Source organism: Podarcis cretensis, assembly GCF_951804945.1.
Source record: "Podarcis cretensis genome assembly, chromosome: 6".
Taxonomy (NCBI): Eukaryota; Metazoa; Chordata; class Lepidosauria; order Squamata; family Lacertidae; genus Podarcis; species Podarcis cretensis.
Window position 1 is genome coordinate 60,978,801 of NC_137175.1, and position 12,222 is coordinate 60,991,022.

The window sequence follows — 12,222 nt, forward strand, 5'->3', positions numbered from 1 at the left end:
TGCTCCTTGCACAGATCAGAACTGAATACAAAGTAAGAGAAACATTAATTAGTGCCCATCCAACAGCAACTTGACAGGGCTATGATTTAGCTATAAATACGTCTGTTGAATTGCAATTCAATATTTGAGTTCCTTACTTTTCTTTCATTGTACCAAATTGATTGGGGAGAATAATAAAGTCTCGTCGAAGGATGCGGAGAGCAGGGGGAATAATGAAGCCTCTTTTCCTGTCACTCCTACATTTTAAAAAAAGAAAAGAAATCTCTTGACTGTGACTGTCATGACATCATCTACTGACATACAAATTGCTTAGTGATTTGAAAAGAAAGACATATTTGTAAACAAGCCACCTACTTGATACTTCGATTCATAAAGATAAGACATAGGGAAAATGTTTATTTAGATTTTTTCAAGGAAAATGAATAGCCTATGTCAGCTCTCCTGTAATGTTAGAATATTAGAACAATCCTTATACAGTATATATGCATGAATGCGGGTAGATACTACCATGAAGACACATGACACTTTGCACAGGTTTAAAAGCAAAAAAACAAAAACAAAAAAAAAAACAATACCCCAAAACCCAACCACAATAAAAATGAACAATTTCCTACTCGAGGAACTTGGGAAACTTGTCTGCTGTTGAAAACCCTATAGCTTGGCTAAGCCTTTAGCAACAGATTCACCCTAGTTTCTAGTAAACAACAAATAAGTGTTTTGCTAAGAAGAAGAGAGGGAGAGTGGTTTCCATCTTCCATACCAGGGCTGACCAGCTGATGAGATGAGGTAAGGCAGTTTGCCACAGGTGGCAGCCTCCTCCATGCCTGCCCATGGCCTCCTCATCTATGCTTGCCTGACACCTGCCTCCTCCAAACTGCCCATTACCACCATGTCTTCAGTGTTGAGGGAGGCTGTGGGGGCAGAGGCAGGGATGGGCTGTGGAAGAACAGGAGTTCACAGCCAGTGGTGGAGGAAGCCGCTCGGGCACCTGGGGTGGCGTGCCCAGGGGTGGGGCGAGCAGCCCATAGGGGTGGGGCGCACTGTAGGGCCTCCAGAGTCTGCCTGCCTGCCTCCCACTCAGTCTCCCTGCAGCTAGGGGAGAAGCAGCAGGAGGAACATTTGGGCAGCACAGAGTCTACATGCGCCCAAGCCACCATGTTTCTCCCAGGAGAGACGCGTGGCTCAGGTGCGCTGCAGGTCCTGTGGTGAGTGCCACCCGGCATTTTGTCAGCCCCCTCAGTGGTGACACCCAGGACGGACCACACCCACCACACACCCCATCCTCCGTCCCTGTCAACAGCATAGGGGGCAACATTTTCTGTTTTGCCTGAAGTGGCTAAACATCCTGGGCTGGCCCTGTTCTGCACTATTGAAAGCAAGGACACAAACAAACATAACATTTAAGTGTAGTAGAAGTGCTTTCAAACATACATCCACAAGATGCTAATGCATTCATTTTCAGAGCAGAGAATGTCACTTCGTTTTTTAAAATGTATAGACCGTTTTTCAAACAAAATGCTTCCCAAAGCATTTTACAGAAATAGACACCAAGAAATAAAGCATAATAAACTTTTAAAACCAATAGAAGCCTCCTGATGCTGCTGGCATGGAGCAGACACCGTCACCATCTTTAAGTCTCTTTTACTTAAGGGCCAGAATGAGGGACAACCTTGATTCGAAACATTCCTTAGCATGGCTACATCTTTATGAAATATACATTAAATTGAACTCCTACTGTTCATTCAAGCACATAAGTTCATCTCTGACTTCACTGCTGATTATGCCCGCTGCTTAAGTGTCATGCTGAATGTTTTCTGCCCGCTTTGAAGCCATGTAGAACCCCATTTTGCACCACTTTGGGCTTCCAGGCTGAAAGTAGGCAACTAGAGTGAGAACACTTGTACAGCAGCAAAGCTCATTAAGTTTTTGTCAGTTTTGTCACTTGAGAAAAAGTGCTTTAGACCTTTGGTTTGCTTGAAACCTCCTAGATCTCAGATTACTTTTTTCTGCTTAGAAGAGATGGTGGGGCTGCACAAGATAGCTTCCTATTCTAACTGCAGTAAAGGAATTTCCCTCTGTTTGACAGGCAAGATGTTGTTTTACACTTGGAAAGAAACACAACACAGTAACATGAGAAGCTCTGTATTTCCCCTGTTTCTTGTGCACATGCAACCTTATCTGTAAGTTAAAACTTTGTTAACTCTCTTGGCTAACAACACAAGATGCTAATTACGTCACTTGCTATGTTTTGTTTTCTATTCAGTTACAGCCATGACCACAACAATGTTCACTGGAAACACGGTGCATCAGAAGGGGAGGTTATACACAAACACACACAGAAGTTGAGATCAAAACTCTCATTTGACACACTGTATTTAGGCCTAGGGGAGAAAACAGTCCTATAGGGGGCAATATACATTGTGATCATGATGAAAGCAAAGGTTAAACCTTATTTTCCTAATGAACATTGCCCCTTATGCCTGTAATTAAGGTGGAAGAGCACAATACCACATTTGCAAGTGATACCATTAATATAATGTGTAGCTAGACCTATGGAATAAAACATATTGAAATGGCATTTGTAAATGCATTCAATTAGAACGAATTATGGATAATGGGCTTGATGTGAAGAATAATGGGCACATCTCATCCTGAGTGGAACAGGACATTTTAGATGTTGCTGCACACAGATTTTACACTGTTGCACCTTAAAATGATTTTCCAGTACCTCACACCCTGTACGGTGAATATTGTCAAGCTGAAAGAAAGTTCACCAGGATAAACATGTGTTCACAACAGGTAATGTTTTATTAGAAGCAACCAAAAAGCAACTCAGGGAGTTGTCCTTGTGTCTAGCTGTTTACAGGCATACGATGTAAATTCTTAAACTGCCTTTTGGAATCTGCCACCTTTAAACTTCAAACACATTTATTAATATTTTAAAGCCCAATGAAGCTTAACTTTGAAATTCTGTGAGATCAAAATGGCTGGTGGTGAAGGAGTACTTTGCTCTATATTTATATAACTTTTCTTTTATCTTTTGGAGTTTATGGTAGCTACCGATTTTCCCTGCATCTTTTATCTAAATTAAAAATGGTTTGACAAAGATAATCATTCACTTTTTCAGTGAAAGCTTGCCTGAATATATGCAAAATACCTGGGATTGGATAATAAATGTTTGTCCTCTTCTAACAATGGCCCATTGTATGATCAAAAGACACTACTAGAATCTCCATGTTGGATATTCTTATCTAGCGTCCATGCTTTCAATGCAACAATCTTTGTCAATAGAGATGGTAACAGATATCTCCATCTGGGGGTCCCAATACATTTTCAGGAGAGTTACACTTTAGAAGGCAAAACCAACCTGGTGTCTCATTTTTAGGGTCCCTAGCTTTGTTTTTCAGTTATATGACAATGAGAAAAGATAACAATAGCAGAATATCTTCATTGTGATGCTCTTCACAGTGCCATTTAGAATTCTTAGAGTGGATGGGAGTGATCCAACAGACATTGTGTGCTTGGACTGGAAAAGGACAAAAAGCAGAAAGTAGAAATAAATCAACAGTTCTCAAGGTTGAGGCACGTAAGAAGTGGGATGTGTACAAGGACTGGGGCTTTTAAACTTGTTCATAAATAATCTAGAGTTAGAGATAAACAGTGAGATGATCAAGTTTGCTGAAGACCCCCCAAAATGTTCAGCATGGTAAAAACCAAGAAGAATCACAAGGAGCTCCAAAAGGTTCTTTCCAAAGTGAGGGAATGGCAATTATTCTTTGAAAATTATTTAGTGACTGCAGTTAGTGCAGAACACAGTTCCCAGAATAATATAAACCAGATAATGGGACCATAGACCACCTATTCTGGCCCAGGGGCACTGGTTGCTCATACAGTTACAGGCCCAATTCAAAAATTTGGTCTTAACTTATAAAGCCTTACACTGAGCCTCTTGGGCTTGCTGATCAGGAGGTTGGCAGTTCGAATCTGCGTGATGGAGTGAGCTGCCGTTGCTCTGTCCCAGCTTCTGCCAACCTAGCAGTTCAAAAACACACCAGTGCAAGTAGATAAACAGGTACCATTGTGGTGGGAAGGTAAACGGCATTTCTGTGTGCTCTGGTTCCATCACTGTGTTCTGCTGAAATAGAAGAAGTTTAGTCACATAACCCAGAAAGCTGTCTGTGAATGAATGGCAGCTCCCTCAGCCTGAAGTGAGATGAGCGCCTCACCCCATAGCCACCTGTGACTGGACTTAACCATCCAGGCATCATTTAGCTTTTACCTTTACCTACCTGACAGAACGTCTCTCCCACCTTCAACCTGCTCAATTGTGTTTCAATTTTTTGTGTACTTCATATTTTCTGTAAGTCGCCTCGGGCCTTTATTGAAAAAGGCGACTAAGAAATTTAATAAGGAATGATATATGTTCACACACAAAACCTGCTGACTCCTACTGGAAGCATTAAAAGGAAACACACACAGTGTCTGAAACTTTCAGTGAATATTCATTTCTTCATGCCAAGCAAGCAGCAACGAGAATTCTCTTGGGGGAGCTAAACCAATCCGACTGCAAGCACTTTGTTTCTGGCTCCATCACGCCTAATGTCCATAAAAGATCAAGGTTTGCCTTCAGAAGAAAAGCACATTCAGATTCTGTCCTTGTTACTATGGCAGCTTCACAAAACCAGTTGCACATGGAACATTGTGCTGAATTGTTCTCTTTACTCAAATCGTATTTGGAATAAGGTTAAGAATCAACAGTTATAGGGGCAATTAAGCTGTCAATTAGTGGAGTTTCTTTTCTTTTGCAGAGCATTAAGGGGAGGGGGAGAGAAGAGAACTGTTTAAGTTTCCTCCGAGTCTCAACTGTGTGAACACTAAATTATGTGCAGTCTATAAAGACCTTTTAGAACAAAGACTCGAAGCGGCCCTTATAAATAATTTAAATGATTTAGATAATTAGATTAGAATGCAATATACTTGTTATCTTTTTTCAATAATTTCAGACATGACTGCATGCTGTAATGCTGCAGTTAATGTCATTTCTTTTTTTAAGCTGGAATGGAGCTGTAGTCTAAGCATTGCTAGCACTGAGGTGATGAAACGCCTGTAGTAACAAAGTTATCTGGATTTCTCAGTTGTCCAAATATAGCATTCAGATCTCCTTGCCCAGCCTTCCCACTGTGAGCCACCATGGCAACAGCATGGGGTAGGGGCTTCGAACACCACCACCCAGACACACACATTGAAGGAATGTGCGAGGGATGTCTTAGGGGTATTCAGGCTAACCCTATTTCCTCCATATCCAGCAGCCACACCCCACCTCACTGCATCAACACATTCAGAATACAAAGTAAGAGGCTCTATTGTACTCCCAAAGTATGCATGCAGCGTTCATAAGAAGACCCCTGCTAGATAACACCAAATGCCTATTTTTTTCAACATCCATTTCCCCCAGTTACCAACCAGGTGGCTATGAGAACCCCACAACCATAAAATGTGAGGGCAATCCCTCTCTTCTGTTTTTCCCTAGCAGCAAGTATTATTCAGGGGCATACTGAGGACTAGATGAGGTATATTGGGAAGGTTCTGCTTTGGGGTGATTAAGTTGTTTTCCCATACCTGTTGCTATGCAATTCTCCTAGTTTCGCATAGGGTCAACTGCCTTCCATCTCCTAGTCTATCATCAATTCCTTTCAACACCAAGACTTCCAACCATGACAGTGTGCTAAGATGTGTGGCTCTTTTGTACTGCTAGCATCCATCCACGAATTACCCAGATCATTTTATTTGTGACCCTAAGCCAGAGTGAAGCTTACATTTCCAGAGATGAAGGATGATAGAGGCAATCTGCTGCACCACATAGTCATTTTCTGAGGGAGAAAAATGCACAAAAACCATTTGAAAAGTCACTACAAGTAAAGTAATTTAGACACATTCCTGAGTCGGAACAGGAATCCTTTGTGCGCAATAGTTGGCTGGGTGCTCCCTTCTCGAAAACCTCCAGAGAAGCTTGCAGTAATACAGCTGGGATGTTGCAAATACATGGATAAGCCATCCAACATCCATTTGCGAGAGGTGCTAATGCAGCGTTACACTGTTCTGAGGTAATCAAATGTCAGCCTGGCAAAAGCTCTGATGTGATCATTAAAAGATGGGCAATGTTCCACAAGTACTCCCAGGATCTCTATCCCTTGGAACTGGGAATAAGTGCATATCGGTTGGAAAGAAAAGACCAAATAAACTTGCATTTTTAAATCTCTCTGGTCCCCATGGTCTTTAGGAAGGAAGAGTTGGATTCAGCCTTGTTTACACACACCTCATAACAGTTTTGATCAGAAGGTTTGTACATTCAAGGTCACTTCGCAAATGAGTTCCTAGGCATTGTTTTAAATTGCTTATGCTGTTTCAGTGGTTTACTTAGATGGTTGGGCTGGTATAGGAAGCATTAAGAAGCATTTCAGCTCTAAAAACATTAGATATTGGCTTTATTTTGGTGTGGGTTTTGTGTGTCTGTGATAATGATTGTAAGCGGCCTCGAGAAAACTTATGTTTTGAAAGGTGACATTTAGAAATAAATAAAATGCTGTTACAAGAAACACAAAAGATAATGTCAACCATAAATGGCCTGCTTCTGATCCCTACAAATTCTGTATTGATACTTTTTTGTAATTGATTCATGAGCTGGATAATGTCATGATTTTAATTGGTGGGTTTACGCTGTATTTTAATGTGTTTTTATATACCACCCTGAGAACTTTTGTTGAAGGACAGTCTGAAAATGTTAATGATGAAGATAATAACAATAATTAAACAAGTTATAAATTGTTGCACACATAGGCAAAATAAGCACTTGCCCAGACATAACCTTGAATATATCAGTCTAGCGAAAGTATACATGTGAATGATTTCTGATAATATTAGTTGCATAGAGGCAAAACAGATAAATGAAGAAACATCAGTGTAGTAACTTACATAATAACTACCTAAAATGGAACCATCAGTTTCAATGGGACCATCCATGGGCTCATTCATTTCAGCAGAGGGATAACCAGGAACTGCCTCTACTTATGTGGTATAGACTTAACATTTTCAGTTGCTTTTATATATATATATATATATATATATATATATATATATATATATTATTAAAGATTTTCTTGGTTTACAAAAGTACAGGCATTGTCTCTTTTCTCAGGTTGTAAAGTCTTTTCTATATATCAGTTACATATGATGTGAGACATTAGTGTTGTATACAGAAGAAGGTCAGGGAAGGAGAAGAGGGAAGGCGAGAAGGGGGAGAAGTGGTAAACATATTCTTAGTGTGTATGTGGGGGTTTTATATCATCGTCATTTGGGTAGGTTCTCTTTCTGTTTGCCTATTATATTCCCTTGGTAGTGAGAGAGGTTGAGTGGGGGACCCCCAGAGTGGGTTGGTTGTTTTTAGTTGGTTGCCGTGAGATTGAGTGTTTTTTTTGCGGGGGGCAGTTCCAGTTCCTTATGTGACAAGGAAACAGTTGATTATTTGTCCAAAGATGGAAATGACTAATGGAGCTCTTTATTCCATCAGCATCTTCCACGAGGCAAAATGACTTTTACTCTGCTATAGCCAGAATAAGAGACACGCACTATCATGAGCCATTTCTCATAGCTTACATTAATGCTTTCATATAGCTCAGCATTTGCACTTAATCAGCTGTGTAGCAGGACTAGATACTAAGAGCTCCCTTATACTAAGCACATAGGTGCAAATTGATTTCCCCTTAGTCACTGCCACCCGTGGAAAATTGTTACCAATTTTTGTTCATAATCAACACATATCACATAGGAGAAATCCCTTCTCCTTTTGAAAAATTTGAAGAACAATGACAATTCCCTGCCAATTAGCTCAAGGTAAGAAGAAAGATCTCAGGAAAGCAAGAGACAGGTGCTATTATGGTAGATACACTTCCAGTTAATATTTGTCAGGTATTGGACAATCTGTTCTGCAACTCGACTTTACCAGCGAGCATCGCTCAGCTACAGTAGCTCAAATGGGAATGGGAATGGTAATAAGTGCTAAATGAAACCTGACACCACATCATCAGACAATAGCACTTCCCTTAGCATGTTTCCATTATGTTTCAAACCCTGATGACCTATTCTGCAAGAAGGTCAGAGCCTAGACAAAAGATGGCAAGGCAGAGCCTCAGGAACTATTATTTTCCAGTAAGGCTTCTTTGAAAATTATTGAGAGTTGCTGATGGAGTGACAGAAGGTGCTGGCTGGACCAAAGGTGGCCACATAGCCAGCAAATCTCACTTGAGCAATAGCATCAACAAGGGCACAGGAGCACGAAAAGTGAAAATTAGAGAGAAAGCAAGAAAGAGAGCATCTAAATCAACAATGCCTTGCAAAAGAGAGTTCAACAATAAATAGACTGAGGCAAAGAGAAGACACCTAACACAACAACAGACATTTCCCCCTTCCCTCATAAATCCAGGTGCTAAAATCTAAAAGAGCCCATGGTATGAGCCACTTCTTGGTGACTCAGGAAGGAAAAACTGATATATAGAAGCTTTGCAGCTCCCAAGAAGATGGTAGAAGATATAGGTAGACCTTTTGAAAAATGGTGAGATGGCTGGTTTTATGACTGATATAAGCTCCAAATTTTAAGTGTCAAGGAACAGTGACACCCAGTACAGTGACACCCAGTAACCTGTCATCAATTTTCAGGAGTCGTATTTCTAAATTTCTGCAAGGTGCTCTTCTCTTGCTCAGACTGACTTAAGCAAGGCCTGCAGCTGCTGGGATCTGTTATGCCCTGCTGTAAACAAAGAGAAAAGGAATTAGCAGTTCACTGCAGCATCCAACAATCTGTTCCAAGGAAAGATCTGTTGAAACTCAACTAATGCCTCCCACTGCTCCACTGAGATGACCCACCATAGCAGTTAAAGGCTTAAACATCTAAAAACTGTGTGAATAAGGGAAGACTGCATACTGCAGAGTTTTCCACAGCTTCCAGCCTATAATCTTGCCTTCAAAAATATTATCCGTAGAGCAACAGAAGACTCAGAAATATAACACGTTGAAGCAGGTCTATAAACCTCTCCCCCCCCCCCCCAGATGGCAAGCAATAGTTAACAGCCACAAGAAAGAAAAAACCTACCTTAGGGAAAAGGTAAAGCTTACGTAGCCATAGTTAAACCCACAAAATGAAATAGAAGTGACTAGCTAGCCATACATATGAAACTGGAACAATATGGAGCAAATCCCAGGTTGGTATTTTTGGCATGTACCGTATTTTTCCGTGTATAAGACTAGGTTTTTTTTTACCAAAAAATTAGATTTAAAATTGGGGCTCGTCTTATACACAGGTAGTGCTGAGGCATATTTTCTTAATTTGGAGTCCCCCAAAATAGGGGGCATCTTATACATGGGGGTGTCTTATAGACAGAAAAATATGGTACATTCACAGAAATAAGGTGTGTGTTTTTCTACAATGAAAGCAACAACATTATCTACACCCAAGTAGTCACAACCATCCTTGAGCATGCAGTCACATAGACTTAATAGTTTATACTTGTATGTTTAGCATTCACGAATAAGCATCTCTGTGCCAGATTTTCTGCAATAAGCATCTTTATGTCTCATTTACAAGACCTTTTCCCAATCACAGACCAGGGATCCTGTAAAGTACCAGAAAACAGTCACAAACACACAATCTGCACACTTAAGAACTTGGTTAATTATATATTTAAATTGTTCGCTTTCATCATTACACCAATGGCCAGGTTTGCTCATTTGTAGAGCAAGGTGTATTTTCAGACTTTTTAGAGAATTGATTCAATTCAAAATTGGTCATTTATTCTCTGTCTTGGGTTGATACTTTTATGATGTTTCAGTGATTCCATTGTACGCCACCATTATATATGTATTTAATGATCTGGAGGACCGTAAACAATAAACATCTTGTGTGGTATATCCAAAATACAAACAAATAGTATGGCTTCCTGAACTAGATTCAGAATTATTAGATGCTTTGGGAGACAGGCTTTCAGGTGTTAATCTGTGTGTGCCTATGTGCTAATTCATGCTGCGTAGTCCAGCTACAAACATGACACACACACACAAACAAATTGTTCAATTAAGGTCAAAAAGGAAAGAGCATGAAATGGCTCCATGGCAAAGCGCCCATAAAATCTGGCACGCACATCATTTTGTAGGATGCCTTTTTTATTATCAGACATTTTGGTAGCTGAAGTAGAAAATCCAAATCGCAGTCCCATGGTGCTAAATTTGATAGATAGCTGCATTCCTTAACACTGGCACAAGTAGGAATGCCTCATAACTGAAAACAGTTGCCTATTCTATTGGTTTCAAGTTGTAATGCAAATAAAACCACACTTACAGCCATAGACCTGCTTCTGTCATGTGCCAGAAGGTTTGTCAAGAGTCAATGTGGCCCTCAGGCCATGCACCCATAGTTTGTACACTCCCTCTAGCTGCTCATAAGAATATTCCCTCTCCCTTCCCATAATCCTCCACACACCCCACTCTGTTTTAGAGGATGGGGAGCAGGGATTGTGGGAAATTGTCTCCTTTCATTCCACCTTCAGATCTTTTCCATCAGCAGAGCAACACTAACTGGATTCCACCCTATACTTTGCATTCTTTTTCACCTTCCTCACGACTGAGGAATTACCTCTTCTCTTTGTACTGTATTTCCTTCATCTGGTTTGTAAACAGCTGAATTCCTTAACACTCTGTAATGAGTAGGAATATCTCATAGCTGAAAACAGTAATTTATTTTATTGATTTCATGTGGTAATGCAGTGTTTGTAAAATTGTTCTTTGCTTATACACAGCACTACAGGCTATTTTTGAGGGAACAAAGGCAGAGCCCTTCCAGTGAGTCAGAGTGTCTTGATTAAATTATAAGGAGTTTCCTCTCAGGTTCCAGTAATAGAAGAACTAACTTCTCACAAGAGGGCACTCCTGCTAAAAAGAATTGTTCTTCTTCTGCTTCACTGAGCAAATTGAAGTGGCTACCTGAGGCAGCAGAGGTAGCAATAAGATGTTGGAGGACAGAGCCACGGGGCTTGGCCTGCATCTCATAAGGTCACATCTACACAATACATTTAAAACAGTTTTATGCCACTTTAACAGTAATGGCTCCCCCCCAAAAAAAATAATAATAATAATCTTGGAACTGTAATTTATTAAGGGTGCTGGGAGAGCTACAAAGTGGTAGAAGACTGCTTTAACTGTATGGTGTGGATGTGAGCTGCTCATAGGTTTGGTATAAGGCACTGGGTTGTATCCAAAGTAGTGCTAAGCGACTCATTCCACCAACAAAAGGATTTCTGCTTGTGCAATAGAACTTTCCTCCCTCTCCATCTCTGTGTCTCCTCTAAATCTATTCTTAGGGGTTCCCCCAACTCTCTGTAGCAGACTTCATGAGGATGCAGGGTAAAAAGGGAGAGGAGAATGGATGGGAAGTACCATTGTGCAAGTGTAAATTCATGAATTAATGGAATAAATGCATGGGGTACATTCCATTGTCCCCTCACCACCACTGAAGCAGCATTCCAGTCTGGCCAGCACCTTTACATGGAATGGGAGAGGCTGCCATTTTTTCTAACACTTCAGGCAGCAATCTGTCTTGAGCTGGCTTTATATAGCAGAGCCACTCTGTGCTCCTTCCCCCATACAGCAAGATAACAAGCTATTATTTGAAGGTGGAGAAATGTGCAGTCATGGGAGTGATGCAAAAGCGATTCTATAAATATTTGGAAATTTTTATTCTCCACAACTGTTACTTTTTGCCATCCCTGAATTCTTTTTAAAGTAAGAAATGAACCTGCGTTGGCATTGTTCCGGTATAGTACATGTAGGAGGGAGTAAATAAATACAAGAAAAACATAAAACGGAGTGGGGCCTGAAACACACACTACTATTCTGAGTATTATAAACAGGGACATGTTTCTATGAATGTGGAGAACAGGGAGAAATCATATTTAATATCTATGTGGACTGCCTGCCATCCATCTGCTTTGGCAGGTGCATTATTTCTAGTTCCAGGGCTCATCGTGATGAATTCTGGTTCTTGTTTTCCTTTTGTTGTTGCTCCTGGGAGACACACACACCCTGCAAAAGAAATTTGCTGTACCCAACCAACTAGCATTCCTAATGCAAAAAAGGCTCGAGTTGAAATGCTCCATCCTGAATTCAAACCTTTTACTT

At 40.5% G+C, this 12,222-nt stretch overlaps 1 protein-coding gene across 1 annotated transcript in view; it reads right to left on the bottom strand.

The window, feature by feature from the left end:
- The window catches only part of DAB1 (DAB adaptor protein 1), a 666,637-nt gene that overhangs the window by 608,780 nt on the left and 45,635 nt on the right, over positions 1 to 12,222 (bottom strand). Inside the window, exons 7-9 of the mRNA XM_079982111.1 lie at positions 3,940 to 4,032; positions 3,368 to 3,526; positions 138 to 236 (exon numbers count right to left, since the gene is read on the bottom strand). The gene's annotated coding sequence lies outside the window, so the exon portion shown is untranslated. The remainder of the gene's footprint in view (positions 1 to 137; positions 237 to 3,367; positions 3,527 to 3,939; positions 4,033 to 12,222) is intronic.